Raw genomic sequence first — 14,738 nt, forward strand, 5'->3', positions numbered from 1 at the left:
CACATGTAATTATGTGCAGAGGTCCACCCTACCAGCCAACCTCAGATCTCAACGCAGGAACACATGAATGCACATACATTTGCACACATCCAGAGATAAACTCCCCAACAGAAACCAAATTCCAAGATATCCAGCCGTGGCAATGTTTGCACACACATGTGATTATGCGCAGAGGTCCACCCTACCAGCCAACCGCAGATCTACACGCAAGCACACATGAATGCACATATATTTGCACACATCCAGAGATAAATTCCCCTTTAGAAACCAAATTCCAAGAAATCGAGCTGTGGCAATGCTTGCACACACATGTGATTATGCGCAGAGGTCCACCCTACCAGCCCACCTCAGATCTCCACGCAAGCACACATGAATGCACATACATTTGCACACATCCAGAGATAAACTCCCCAACAGAAACCAAATTCCAAGAAATCCAGCCGTGGCAATGCTTGCACACACATGTGATTATGCGCAGAGGTCCACCCTACCATCCAACCTCAGATCTCAGCGCAGGAACACATGAATGCACATACATTTGCACACATCCAGAGATAAACTCCCCAACAGAAACCAAATTCCAAGAAATCGAGCTGTGGCAATGCTTGCACACACATGTGATTATGCGCAGAGGTCCACCCTACCATCCAACCGCAGATCTCAGCGCAGGAACACATGAATGCACATACATTTGCACACATCCAGAAATAAACTCCCCAACAGAAACCAAATTCCAAGATATCCAGAAATGGAAATGTTTGCACACACATGTAATTATGTGCAGAGGTCCACCCTACCAGCCAACCTCAGATCTCAACGCAGGAACACATGAATGCACATACATTTGCACACATCCATAGATAAACTCACCCCAAACTAAACCAAATTCCAAGAAATCGAGCCGTGGCAATGTTTGCACACACATGTGATTATGCGCAGAGGTCCACCCTACCAGCCAACCTCAGATCTCCACGCAAGCACAGATGAATGCACATACATTTGCACACATCCAGAGATAAACTCACCCCAAAGAAACCAAATTCCAAGAAATCGAGCCGTGGCAATGCTTGCACACACATGTGATTATGCGCAGAGGTACACCCTACCAGCCAACCTCAGATCTACACGCAGGAACACATGAATGCACATACATTTGCACACATCCATAGATAAACTCACCCCAAACTAAACCAAATTCCAAGAAATCGAGCCGTGGCAATGCTTGCACACACATGTGATTATGCGCAGAGGTCCACCCTACCATCCAACCTCAGATCTCAGCGCAGGAACACATGAATGCACATACATTTGCACACATCCAGAAATAAACTCCCCAACAGAAACCAAATTCCAAGAAATCCAGCCGTGGCAATGCTTGCACACACATGTGATTATGCGCAGAGGTCCACCCTACCATCCAACCTCAGATCTCAGCGCAGGAACACATGAATGCACATACATTTGCACACATCCAGAGATAAACTCCCCCTCAGAAACCAAATTCCAAGAAATCGAGCTGTGGCAATGCTTGCACACACATGTGATTATGCGCAGAGGTCCACCCTACCAGCCAACCTCAGATCTACACGCAGGCACACATGAATGCACATACATTTGCACACATCCAGAGATAAACTCCCCCTCAGAAACCAAATTCCAAGATATCCAGAAATGGAAATGTTTGCACACACATGTAATTATGTGCAGAGGTCCACCCTACCAGCCAACCTCAGATCTCAACGCAGGAACACATGAATGCACATACATTTGCACACATCCATAGATAAACTCACCCCAAACTAAACCAAATTCCAAGAAATCGAGCCGTGGCAATGTTTGCACATACATGTGATTATGCGCAGAGGTACACCCTACCAGCCAACCTCAGATCTACACGCAGGCACACATGAATGCACATACATTTGCACACATCCAGAGATAAACTCCCCCTCAGAAACCAAATTCCAAGAAATCGAGCTGTGGCAATGCTTGCACACACATGTGATTATGCGCAGAGGTCCACCCTACCAGCCAACCTCAGATCTCCACGCAAGCACACATGAATGCACATACATTTGCACACATCCAGAGATAAACTCACCCCAAAGAATCCAAATTCCAAGAACTCGAGCCGTGGCAATGCTTGCACATACATGTGATTATGCGCAGAGGTCCACCCTACCAGCCAACCTCAGATCTCCACGCAAGCACACATGAATGCACATACATTTGCACACATCCAGAGATAAACTCGCCAAGAGAAACCAAAATCCAAGATATCCAGAAATGGAAATGTTTGCACACACATGTAATTATGCGCAGAGGTCCACCCTACCAGCCAACCTCAGATCTCAACGCAGGAACACATGAATGCACATACATTTGCACACATCCAGAGATAAACTCCCCAACAGAAACCAAATTCCAAGAAATCGAGCCGTGGCAATGTTTGCACACACATGTGATTATGCGCAGAGGTCCACCCTACCAGCCAACCTCAGATCTCAACGCAGGAACACATGAATGCACATACATTTGCACACATCCATAGATAAACTCACCCCAAACTAAACCAAATTCCAAGAAATCGAGCCGTGGCAATGTTTGCACACACATGTGATTATGCGCAGAGGTACACCCTACCAGCCAACCTCAGATCTACACGCAAGCACACATGAATGCACATACATTTGCACACATCCAGAGATAAACTCACCCCAAAGAAACCACATTCCAAGAAATCGAGCCGTGGCAATATTTGCACACACATGTGATTATGCGCAGAGGTCCACCCTACCAGTCAACCTCAGATCTACACGCAGGCACACATGAATGCACATACATTTGCACACATCCAGAGGTAAACTCCCCTTCAGAAACCAAATTCCAAGAAATCGAGCCGTGGCAATGCTTGCACACACATGTGATTATGCGCAGAGGTACACCCTACCAGCCAACCTCAGATCTCAGCGCAGGAACACATGAATGCACATACATTTGTACACATCCATAGATAAACTCACCCCAAACTAAACCAAATTCCAAGAAATCGAGCCGTGGCAATGTTTGCACACACATGTGATTATGCGCAGAGGTACACCCTACCAGCCAACCTCAGATCTACACGCAAGCACACATGAATGCACATACATTTGCACACATCCAGAGATAAACTCACCCCAAAGAATCCAAATTCCAAGAAATCGAGCCGTGGCAATGCTTGCACATACATGTGATTATGCGCAGAGGTCCACCCTACCAGCCAACCTCAGATCTCCACGCAAGCACACATGAATGCACATACATTTGCACACATCCAGAGATAAACTCCCCCTCAGAAACCAAATTCCAAGATATCCAGAAATGGAAATGTTTGCACACACATGTGATTATGCGCAGAGGTCCACCCTACCAGCCAACCTCAGATCTCCACGCAAGCACAGATGAATGCACATACATTTGCACACATCCAGAGATAAACTCACCCCAAAGAATCCAAATTCCAAGAAATCGAGCCGTGGCAATGCTTGCACATACATGTGATTATGCGCAGAGGTCCACCCTACCAGCCCACCTCAGATCTCCACGCAAGCACACATGAATGCACATACATTTGCACACATCCAGAGATAAACTCCCCAACAGAAACCAAATTCCAAGAAATCCAGCCGTGGCAATGCTTGCACACACATGTGATTATGCGCAGAGGTCCACCCTACCAGCCAACCTCAGATCTCAACGCAGGAACACATGAATGCACATACATTTGCACACATCCATAGATAAACTCACCCCAAACTAAACCAAATTCCAAGAAATCGAGCCGTGGCAATGTTTGCACACACATGTGATTATGCGCAGAGGTCCACCCTACCAGCCAACCTCAGATCTCAACGCAGGAACACATGAATGCACATACATTTGCACACATCCATAGATAAACTCACCCCAAACTAAACCAAATTCCAAGAAATCGAGCCGTGGCAATGCTTGCACACACATGTGATTATGCGCAGAGGTCCACCCTACCAGCCAACCTCAGATCTCAACGCAGGAACACATGAATGCACATACATTTGCACACATTCAGAGATAAACTCCCCTTCAGAAACCAAATTGCAAGAAATCCAGCCGTGGCAATGCTTGCACACACATGTGATTATGCGCAGAGGTCCACCCTACCAGCCAACCTCAGATCTCCACGCAAGCACAGATGAATGCACATACATTTGCACACATCCAGAAATAAACTCCCCAACAGAAACCAAATTCCAAGAAATCGAGCCGTGGCAATGCTTGCACACACATGTGATTATGCGCAGAGGTCCACCCTACCAGTCAACCTCAGATCTCAACGCAGGAACACATGAATGCACATACATTTGCACACATCCAGAGATAAACTCACCCCAAAGAAACCACATTCCAAGAAATCGAGCCGTGGCAATGTTTGCACACACATGTGATTATGCGCAGAGGTCCACCCTACCAGCCAACCTCAGATCTCCACGCAAGCACAGATGAATGCACATACATTTGCACACATCCAGAAATAAACTCCCCAACAGAAACCAAATTCCAAGAAATCGAGCCGTGGCAATGCTTGCACACACATGTGATTATGCGCAGAGGTCCACCCTACCATCCAACCGCAGATCTCAGCGCAGGAACACATGAATGCACATACATTTGCACACATCCAGAAATAAACTCCCCAACAGAAACCAAATTCCAAGATATCCAGAAATGGAAATGTTTGCACACACATGTAATTATGTGCAGAGGTCCACCCTACCAGCCAACCTCAGATCTCAACGCAGGAACACATGAATGCACATACATTTGCACACATCCATAGATAAACTCACCCCAAACTAAACCAAATTCCAAGAAATCGAGCCGTGGCAATGTTTGCACACACATGTGATTATGCGCAGAGGTCCACCCTACCAGCCAACCTCAGATCTCCACGCAAGCACAGATGAATGCACATACATTTGCACACATCCAGAGATAAACTCACCCCAAAGAAACCAAATTCCAAGAAATCGAGCCGTGGCAATGCTTGCACACACATGTGATTATGCGCAGAGGTACACCCTACCAGCCAACCTCAGATCTACACGCAGGAACACATGAATGCACATACATTTGCACACATCCATAGATAAACTCACCCCAAACTAAACCAAATTCCAAGAAATCGAGCCGTGGCAATGCTTGCACACACATGTGATTATGCGCAGAGGTCCACCCTACCAGCCAACCTCAGATCTCCACGCAAGCACAGATGAATGCAGATACATTTGCACACATCCAGAAATAAACTCCCCAACAGAAACCAAATTCCAAGAAATCCAGCCGTGGCAATGCTTGCACACACATGTGATTATGCGCAGAGGTCCACCCTACCATCCAACCTCAGATCTCAGCGCAGGAACACATGAATGCACATACATTTGCACACATCCAGAAATAAACTCCCCAACAGAAACCAAATTCCAAGAAATCCAGCCGTGGCAGTGCTTGCACACACATGTGATTATGCGCAGAGGTCCACCCTACCATCCAACCTCAGATCTCAGCGCAGGAACACATGAATGCACATACATTTGCACACATCCAGAGATAAACTCCCCCTCAGAAACCAAATTCCAAGAAATCGAGCTGTGGCAATGCTTGCACACACATGTGATTATGCGCAGAGGTCCACCCTACCAGCCAACCTCAGATCTACACGCAGGCACACATGAATGCACATACATTTGCACACATCCAGAGATAAACTCCCCCTCAGAAACCAAATTCCAAGATATCCAGAAATGGAAATGTTTGCACACACATGTAATTATGTGCAGAGGTCCACCCTACCAGCCAACCTCAGATCTCAACGCAGGAACACATGAATGCACATACATTTGCACACATCCATAGATAAACTCACCCCAAACTAAACCAAATTCCAAGAAATCGAGCCGTGGCAATGTTTGCACATACATGTGATTATGCGCAGAGGTACACCCTACCAGCCAACCTCAGATCTACACGCAGGCACACATGAATGCACATACATTTGCACACATCCAGAGATAAACTCCCCCTCAGAAACCAAATTCCAAGAAATCGAGCTGTGGCAATGCTTGCACACACATGTGATTATGCGCAGAGGTCCACCCTACCAGCCAACCTCAGATCTCCACGCAAGCACACATGAATGCACATACATTTGCACACATCCAGAGATAAACTCACCCCAAAGAATCCAAATTCCAAGAACTCGAGCCGTGGCAATGCTTGCACATACATGTGATTATGCGCAGAGGTCCACCCTACCAGCCAACGTCAGATCTCCACGCAAGCACACATGAATGCACATACATTTGCACACATCCAGAGATAAACTCGCCAAGAGAAACCAAAATCCAAGATATCCAGAAATGGAAATGTTTGCACACACATGTAATTATGCGCAGAGGTCCACCCTACCAGTCAACCTCAGATCTCAACGCAGGAACACATGAATGCACATACATTTGCACACATCCAGAGATAAACTCACCCCAAAGAAACCACATTCCAAGAAATCGTTCCGTGGCAATGCTTGCACACACATGTGATTATGCGCGGAGGTCCACCCTACGAGCCAACCTCAGATCTCAACGCAGGAACACATGAATGCACATACATTTGCACACATCCAGAGATAAACTCCCCCTCAGAAACCAAATTCCAAGATATCCAGAAATGGAAATGTTTGCACACACATGTAATTATGTGCAGAGGTCCACCCTACCAGCCAACCTCAGATCTCAACGCAGGAACACATGAATGCACATACATTTGCACACATCCATAGATAAACTCACCCCAAACTAAACCAAATTCCAAGAAATCGAGCCGTGGCAATGTTTGCACACACATGTGATTATGCGCAGAGGTCCACCCTACCAGCCAACCTCAGATCTCAGCGCAGGAACACATGAATGCACATACATTTGCACACATCCAGAGATAAACTCACACCAAAGAAACCAAATTCCAAGAAATCGAGCCGTGGCAATGCTTGCACACACATGTGATTATGCGCAGAGGTACACCCTACCAGCCAACCTCAGATCTACACGCAGGAACACATGAATGCACATATATTTGCACACATCCAGAGATAAACTCCCCTTCAGAAACCAAATTGCAAGAAATCCAGCCGTGGCAATGCTTGCACACACATGTGATTATGCGCAGAGCTCCACCCTACCAGCCAACTTCAGATCTCCACGCAAGCACAGATGAATGCACATACATTTGCACACATCCAGAAATAAACTCCCCAACAGAAACCAAATTCCAAGAAATCGAGCCGTGGCAATGCTTGCACACACATGTGATTATGCGCAGAGGTCCACCCTACCAGTCAACCTCAGATCTACACGCAGGCACACATGAATGCACATACATTTGCACACATCCAGAGATAAACTCCCCTTCAGAAACCAAATTCCAAGAAATCGAGCCGTGGCAATGCTTGCACACACATGTGATTATGCGCAGAGGTCCACCCTACCAGCCAACCTCAGATCTCAGCGCAGGAACACATGAATGCACATACATTTGCACACATCCAGAAATAAACTCCCCTTCAGAAACCAAATTCCAAGAAATCGAGCCGTGGCAATGCTTGCACACACATGTGATTATGCGCAGAGGTCCACCCTACCAGCCAACCTCAGATCTCAGCGCAGGAACACATGAATGCACATACATTTGCACACATCCAGAGATAAACTCGCCAAGAGAAACCAAATTCCAAGATATCCAGAAATGTAAATGTTTGCACACACGTGTGATTATGCGCAGAGGTCCACCCTACCAGCCAACCGCAGATCTACACGCAAGCACACATGAATGCACATACATTTGCACACATCCAGAGATAAACTCCCCAACAGAAACCAAATTCCAAGAAATCCAGCCGTGGCAATGCTTGCACACACATGTGATTATGCGCAGAGGTCCACCCTACCATCCAACCTCAGATCTCAGCGCAGGAACACATGAATGCACATACATTTGCACACATCCAGAAATAAACTCCCCAACAGAAACCAAATTCCAAGAAATCGTTCCGTGGCAATGCTTGCACACACATGTGATTATGCGCAGAGGTCCACCCTACCATCCAACCTCAGATCTCAGCGCAGGAACACATGAATGCACATACATTTGCACACATCCAGAGATAAACTCCCCAACAGAAACCAAATTCCAAGAAATCGAGCTGTGGCAATGCTTGCACACACATGTGATTATGCGCAGAGGTCCACCTTACCAGCCAACCTCAGATCTCCACGCAAGCACACATGAATGCACATACATTTGCACACATCCAGAGATAAACTCCCCTTCAGAAACCAAATTCCAAGAAATCGAGCCGTGGCAATGCTTGCACACACATGTGATTATGCGCAGAGGTCCACCCTACCAGCCAACCTCAGATCTCAGCGCAGGAACACATGAATGCACATATATTTGCACACATCCAGAGATAAACTCCCCTTCAGAAACCAAATTGCAAGAAATCCAGCCGTGGCAATGCTTGCACACACATGTGATTATGCGCAGAGGTCCACCCTACCAGCCAACCTCAGATCTCCACGCAAGCACAGATGAATGCACATACATTTGCACACATCCAGAGATAAACTCCCCTTCAGAAACCAAATTGCAAGAAATCCAGCCGTGGCAATGCTTGCACACACATGTGATTATGCGCAGAGGTCCACCCTACCAGCCAACCTCAGATCTACACGCAGGCACACATGAATGCACATACATTTGCACACATCCAGAGATAAACTCACCCCAAAGAAACCACATTCCAAGAAATCGAGCCGTGGCAATGTTTGCACACACATGTGATTATGCGCAGAGGTCCACCCTACCAGTCAACCTCAGATCTACACGCAGGCACACATGAATGCACATACATTTGCACACATCCAGAGATAAACTCACCCCAAAGAAACCACATTCCAAGAAATCGAGCCGTGGCAATGTTTGCACACACATGTGATTATGCGCAGAGGTACACCCTACCAGCCAACCTCAGATCTCAGCGCAGGAACACATGAATGCACATACATTTGCACACATCCAGAAATAAACTCCCCTTCAGAAACCAAATTCCAAGAAATCGAGCCGTGGCAATGCTTGCACATACATGTGATTATGCGCAGAGGTCCACCCTACCAGCCAACCTCAGATCTCCACGCAAGCACACATGAATGCACATACATTTGCACACATCCAGAGATAAACTCCCCCAGAGAAACCAAATTCCAAGATATCCAGAAATGGAAATGTTTGCACACACATGTGATTATGCGCAGAGGTCCACCCTACCAGCCAACCTCAGATCTACACGCAGGAACACATGAATGCACATACATTTGCACACATCCAGAGATAAACTCCCCAACAGAAACCAAATTCCAAGAAATCGAGCCGTGGCAATGTTTGCACACACATGTGATTATGCGCAGAGGTCCACCCTACCAGCCAACCTCAGATCTCAACGCAGGAACACATGAATGCACATACATTTGCACACATCCATAGATAAACTCACCCCAAACTAAACCAAATTCCAAGAAATCGAGCCGTGGCAATGTTTGCACACACATGTGATTATGCGCAGAGGTACACCCTACCAGCCAACCTCAGATCTACACGCAAGCACACATGAATGCACATACATTTGCACACATCCAGAGATAAACTCACCCCAAAGAAACCACATTCCAAGAAATCGAGCCGTGGCAATATTTGCACACACATGTGATTATGCGCAGAGGTCCACCCTACCAGTCAACCTCAGATCTACACGCAGGCACACATGAATGCACATACATTTGCACACATCCAGAGGTAAACTCCCCTTCAGAAACCAAATTCCAAGAAATCGAGCCGTGGCAATGCTTGCACACACATGTGATTATGCGCAGAGGTACACCCTACCAGCCAACCTCAGATCTCAGCGCAGGAACACATGAATGCACATACATTTGTACACATCCATAGATAAACTCACCCCAAACTAAACCAAATTCCAAGAAATCGAGCCGTGGCAATGTTTGCACACACATGTGATTATGCGCAGAGGTACACCCTACCAGCCAACCTCAGATCTACACGCAAGCACACATGAATGCACATACATTTGCACACATCCAGAGATAAACTCACCCCAAAGAATCCAAATTCCAAGAAATCGAGCCGTGGCAATGCTTGCACATACATGTGATTATGCGCAGAGGTCCACCCTACCAGCCAACCTCAGATCTCCACGCAAGCACACATGAATGCACATACATTTGCACACATCCAGAGATAAACTCCCCCTCAGAAACCAAATTCCAAGATATCCAGAAATGGAAATGTTTGCACACACATGTGATTATGCGCAGAGGTCCACCCTACCAGCCAACCTCAGATCTCCACGCAAGCACAGATGAATGCACATACATTTGCACACATCCAGAGATAAACTCACCCCAAAGAATCCAAATTCCAAGAAATCGAGCCGTGGCAATGCTTGCACATACATGTGATTATGCGCAGAGGTCCACCCTACCAGCCCACCTCAGATCTCCACGCAAGCACACATGAATGCACATACATTTGCACACATCCAGAGATAAACTCCCCAACAGAAACCAAATTCCAAGAAATCCAGCCGTGGCAATGCTTGCACACACATGTGATTATGCGCAGAGGTCCACCCTACCAGCCAACCTCAGATCTCAACGCAGGAACACATGAATGCACATACATTTGCACACATCCATAGATAAACTCACCCCAAACTAAACCAAATTCCAAGAAATCGAGCCGTGGCAATGTTTGCACACACATGTGATTATGCGCAGAGGTCCACCCTACCAGCCAACCTCAGATCTCAACGCAGGAACACATGAATGCACATACATTTGCACACATCCATAGATAAACTCACCCCAAACTAAACCAAATTCCAAGAAATCGAGCCGTGGCAATGCTTGCACACACATGTGATTATGCGCAGAGGTCCACCCTACCAGCCAACCTCAGATCTCAACGCAGGAACACATGAATGCACATACATTTGCACACATTCAGAGATAAACTCCCCTTCAGAAACCAAATTGCAAGAAATCCAGCCGTGGCAATGCTTGCACACACATGTGATTATGCGCAGAGGTCCACCCTACCAGCCAACCTCAGATCTCCACGCAAGCACAGATGAATGCACATACATTTGCACACATCCAGAAATAAACTCCCCAACAGAAACCAAATTCCAAGAAATCGAGCCGTGGCAATGCTTGCACACACATGTGATTATGCGCAGAGGTCCACCCTACCAGTCAACCTCAGATCTCAACGCAGGAACACATGAATGCACATACATTTGCACACATCCAGAGATAAACTCACCCCAAAGAAACCACATTCCAAGAAATCGAGCCGTGGCAATGTTTGCACACACATGTGATTATGCGCAGAGGTCCACCCTACCAGCCAACCTCAGATCTCCACGCAAGCACAGATGAATGCACATACATTTGCACACATCCAGAAATAAACTCCCCAACAGAAACCAAATTCCAAGAAATCCAGCCGTGGCAATGCTTGCACACACATGTGATTATGCGCAGAGGTACACCCTACCAGCCAACCTCAGATCTCAGCGCAGGAACACATGAATGCACATACATTTGCACACATCCAGAAATAAACTCCCCTTCAGAAACCAAATTCCAAGAAATCGAGCCGTGGCAATGCTTGCACACACATGTGATTATGCGCAGAGGTACACCCTACCAGCCAACCTCAGATCTACACGCAAGCACACATGAATGCACATACATTTGCACACATCCAGAGATAAACTCCCCCAGAAAAACCAAATTCCAAGATATCCAGAAATGGAAATGTTTGCACACACATGTGATTATGCGCAGAGGTCCACCCTACCAGCCAACCTCAGATCTACACGCAGGAACACATGAATGCACATATATTTGCACACATCCAGAGATAAACTCCCCCTCAGAAACCAAATTCCAAGATATCCAGAAATGGAAATGTTTGCACACACATGTGATTATGCGCAGAGGTCCACCCTACCAGCCAACCTCAGATCTCAACGCAGGAACACATGAATGCACATACATTTGCACACATCCAGAGGTAAACAAACCTTCAGAAACCAAATTCCAAGAAATCGAGCCGTGGCAATGCTTGCACACACATGTGATTATGCGCAGAGGTACACCCTACCAGCCAACCTCAGATCTCAGCGCAGGAACACATGAATGCACATACATTTGTACACATCCATAGATAAACTCACCCCAAACTAAACCAAATTCCAAGAAATCGAGCCGTGGCAATGTTTGCTCACACATGTGATTATGCGCAGAGGTACACCCTACCAGCCAACCTCAGATCTACACGCAAGCACACATGAATGCACATACATTTGCACACATCCAGAGATAAACTCACCCCAAAGAATCCAAATTCCAAGAAATCGAGCCGTGGCAATGCTTGCACATACATGTGATTATGCGCAGAGGTCCACCCTACCAGCCAACCTCAGATCTCCACGCAAGCACACATGAATGCACATACATTTGCACACATCCAGAGATAAACTCCCCAACAGAAACCAAATTCCAAGAAATCGAGCCGTGGCAATGCTTGCACACACATGTGATTATGCGCAGAGGTACACCCTACCAGCCAACCTCAGATCTACACGCAGGAACACATGAATGCACATATATTTGCACACATCCAGAGATAAACTCCCCCAGAGAAACCAAATTCCAAGATATCCAGAAATGGAAATGTTTGCACACACATGTGATTATGCGCAGAGGTCCACCCTACCAGCCAACCTCAGATCTCAACGCAGGAACACATGAATGCACATACATTTGCACACATCCAGAGATAAACTCCCCCAGAGAAACCAAATTCCAAGATATCCAGAAATGGAAATGTTTGCACACACATGTGATTATGCGCAGAGGTCCACCCTACCAGCCAACCTCAGATCTCCACGCAAGCACACATGAATGCACATACATTTGCACACATCCAGAGATAAACTCACCCCAAAGAATCCAAATTCCAAGAAATCGAGCCGTGGCAATGCTTGCACATACATGTGATTATGCGCAGAGGTCCACCCTACCAGCCCACCTCAGATCTCCACGCAAGCAGACATGAATGCACATACATTTGCACACATCCAGAGATAAAATCCCCAACAGAAACCAAATTCCAAGAAATCCAGCCGTGGCAATGCTTACACACACATGTGATTATGCGCAGAGGTCCACCCTACCAGCCAACCTCAGATCTCAACGCAGGAACACATGAATGCACATACATTTGCACACATCCATAGATAAACTCACCCCAAACTAAACCAAATTCCAAGAAATCGAGCCGTGGCAATGTTTGCACACACATGTGATTATGCGCAGAGGTCCACCCTACCAGCCCACCTCAGATCTCCACGCAAGCACACATGAATGCACATACATTTGCACACATCCAGAGATAAACTCCCCAACAGAAACCAAATTCCAAGAAATCCAGCCGTGGCAATGCTTGCACACACATGTGATTATGCGCAGAGGTCCACCCTACCAGCCAACCTCAGATCTCAACGCAGGAACACATGAATGCACATACATTTGCACACATTCAGAGATAAACTCCCCTTCAGAAACCAAATTCCAAGAAATCGAGCCATGGCAATGCTTGCACACACATGTGATTATGCGCAGAGGTCCACCCTACCAGCCCACCTCAGATCTCCACGCAAGCACACATGAATGCACATACATTTGCACACATCCAGAGATAAACTCCCCAACAGAAACCAAATTCCAAGAAATCCAGCCGTGGCAATGCTTGCACACACATGTGATTATGCGCAGAGGTCCACCCTACCATCCAACCTCAGATCTCAGCGCAGGAACACATGAATGCACATACATTTGCACACATCCAGAAATAAACTCCCCAACAGAAACCAAATTCCAAGAAATCCAGCCGTGGCAATGCTTGCACACACATGTGATTATGCGCAGAGGTCCACCCTACCAGCCAACCTCAGATCTCCACGCAAGCACACATGAATGCACATACATTTGCACACATCCAGAGATAAACTCCCCAACAGAAACCAAATTCCAAGAAATCCAGCCGTGGCAATGCTTGCACACACATGTGATTATGCGCAGAGGTCCACCCTACCAGCCAACCTCAGATCTCAACGCAGGAACACATGAATGCACATACATTTGCACACATCCATAGATAAACTCACCCCAAACTAAACCAAATTCCAAGAAATCGAGCCGTGGCAATGTTTGCACACACATGTGATTATGCGCAGAGGTCCACCCTACCAGCCAACCTCAGATCTCAACGCAGGAACACATGAATGCACATACATTTGCACACATTCAGAGATAAACTCCCCTTCAGAAACCAAATTCCAAGAAATCGAGCTGTGGCAATGCTTGCACACACATGTGATTATGCGCAGAGGTCCACCCTACCAGCCCACCTCAGATCTCCACGCAAGCACACATGAATGCACATACATTTGCACACATCCAGAAATAAACTCCCCAAGAGAAACCAAATTCCAAGAAATCGAGCCGTGGCAATGCTTG

Source organism: Diplotaxodon limnothrissa, linkage group LG11, assembly GCF_057381915.1.
Source record: "Diplotaxodon limnothrissa isolate DT_005_m linkage group LG11, D_limnothrissa_male_GT1.1, whole genome shotgun sequence".
Lineage (NCBI taxonomy): Eukaryota > Metazoa > Chordata > Actinopteri > Cichliformes > Cichlidae > Diplotaxodon > Diplotaxodon limnothrissa.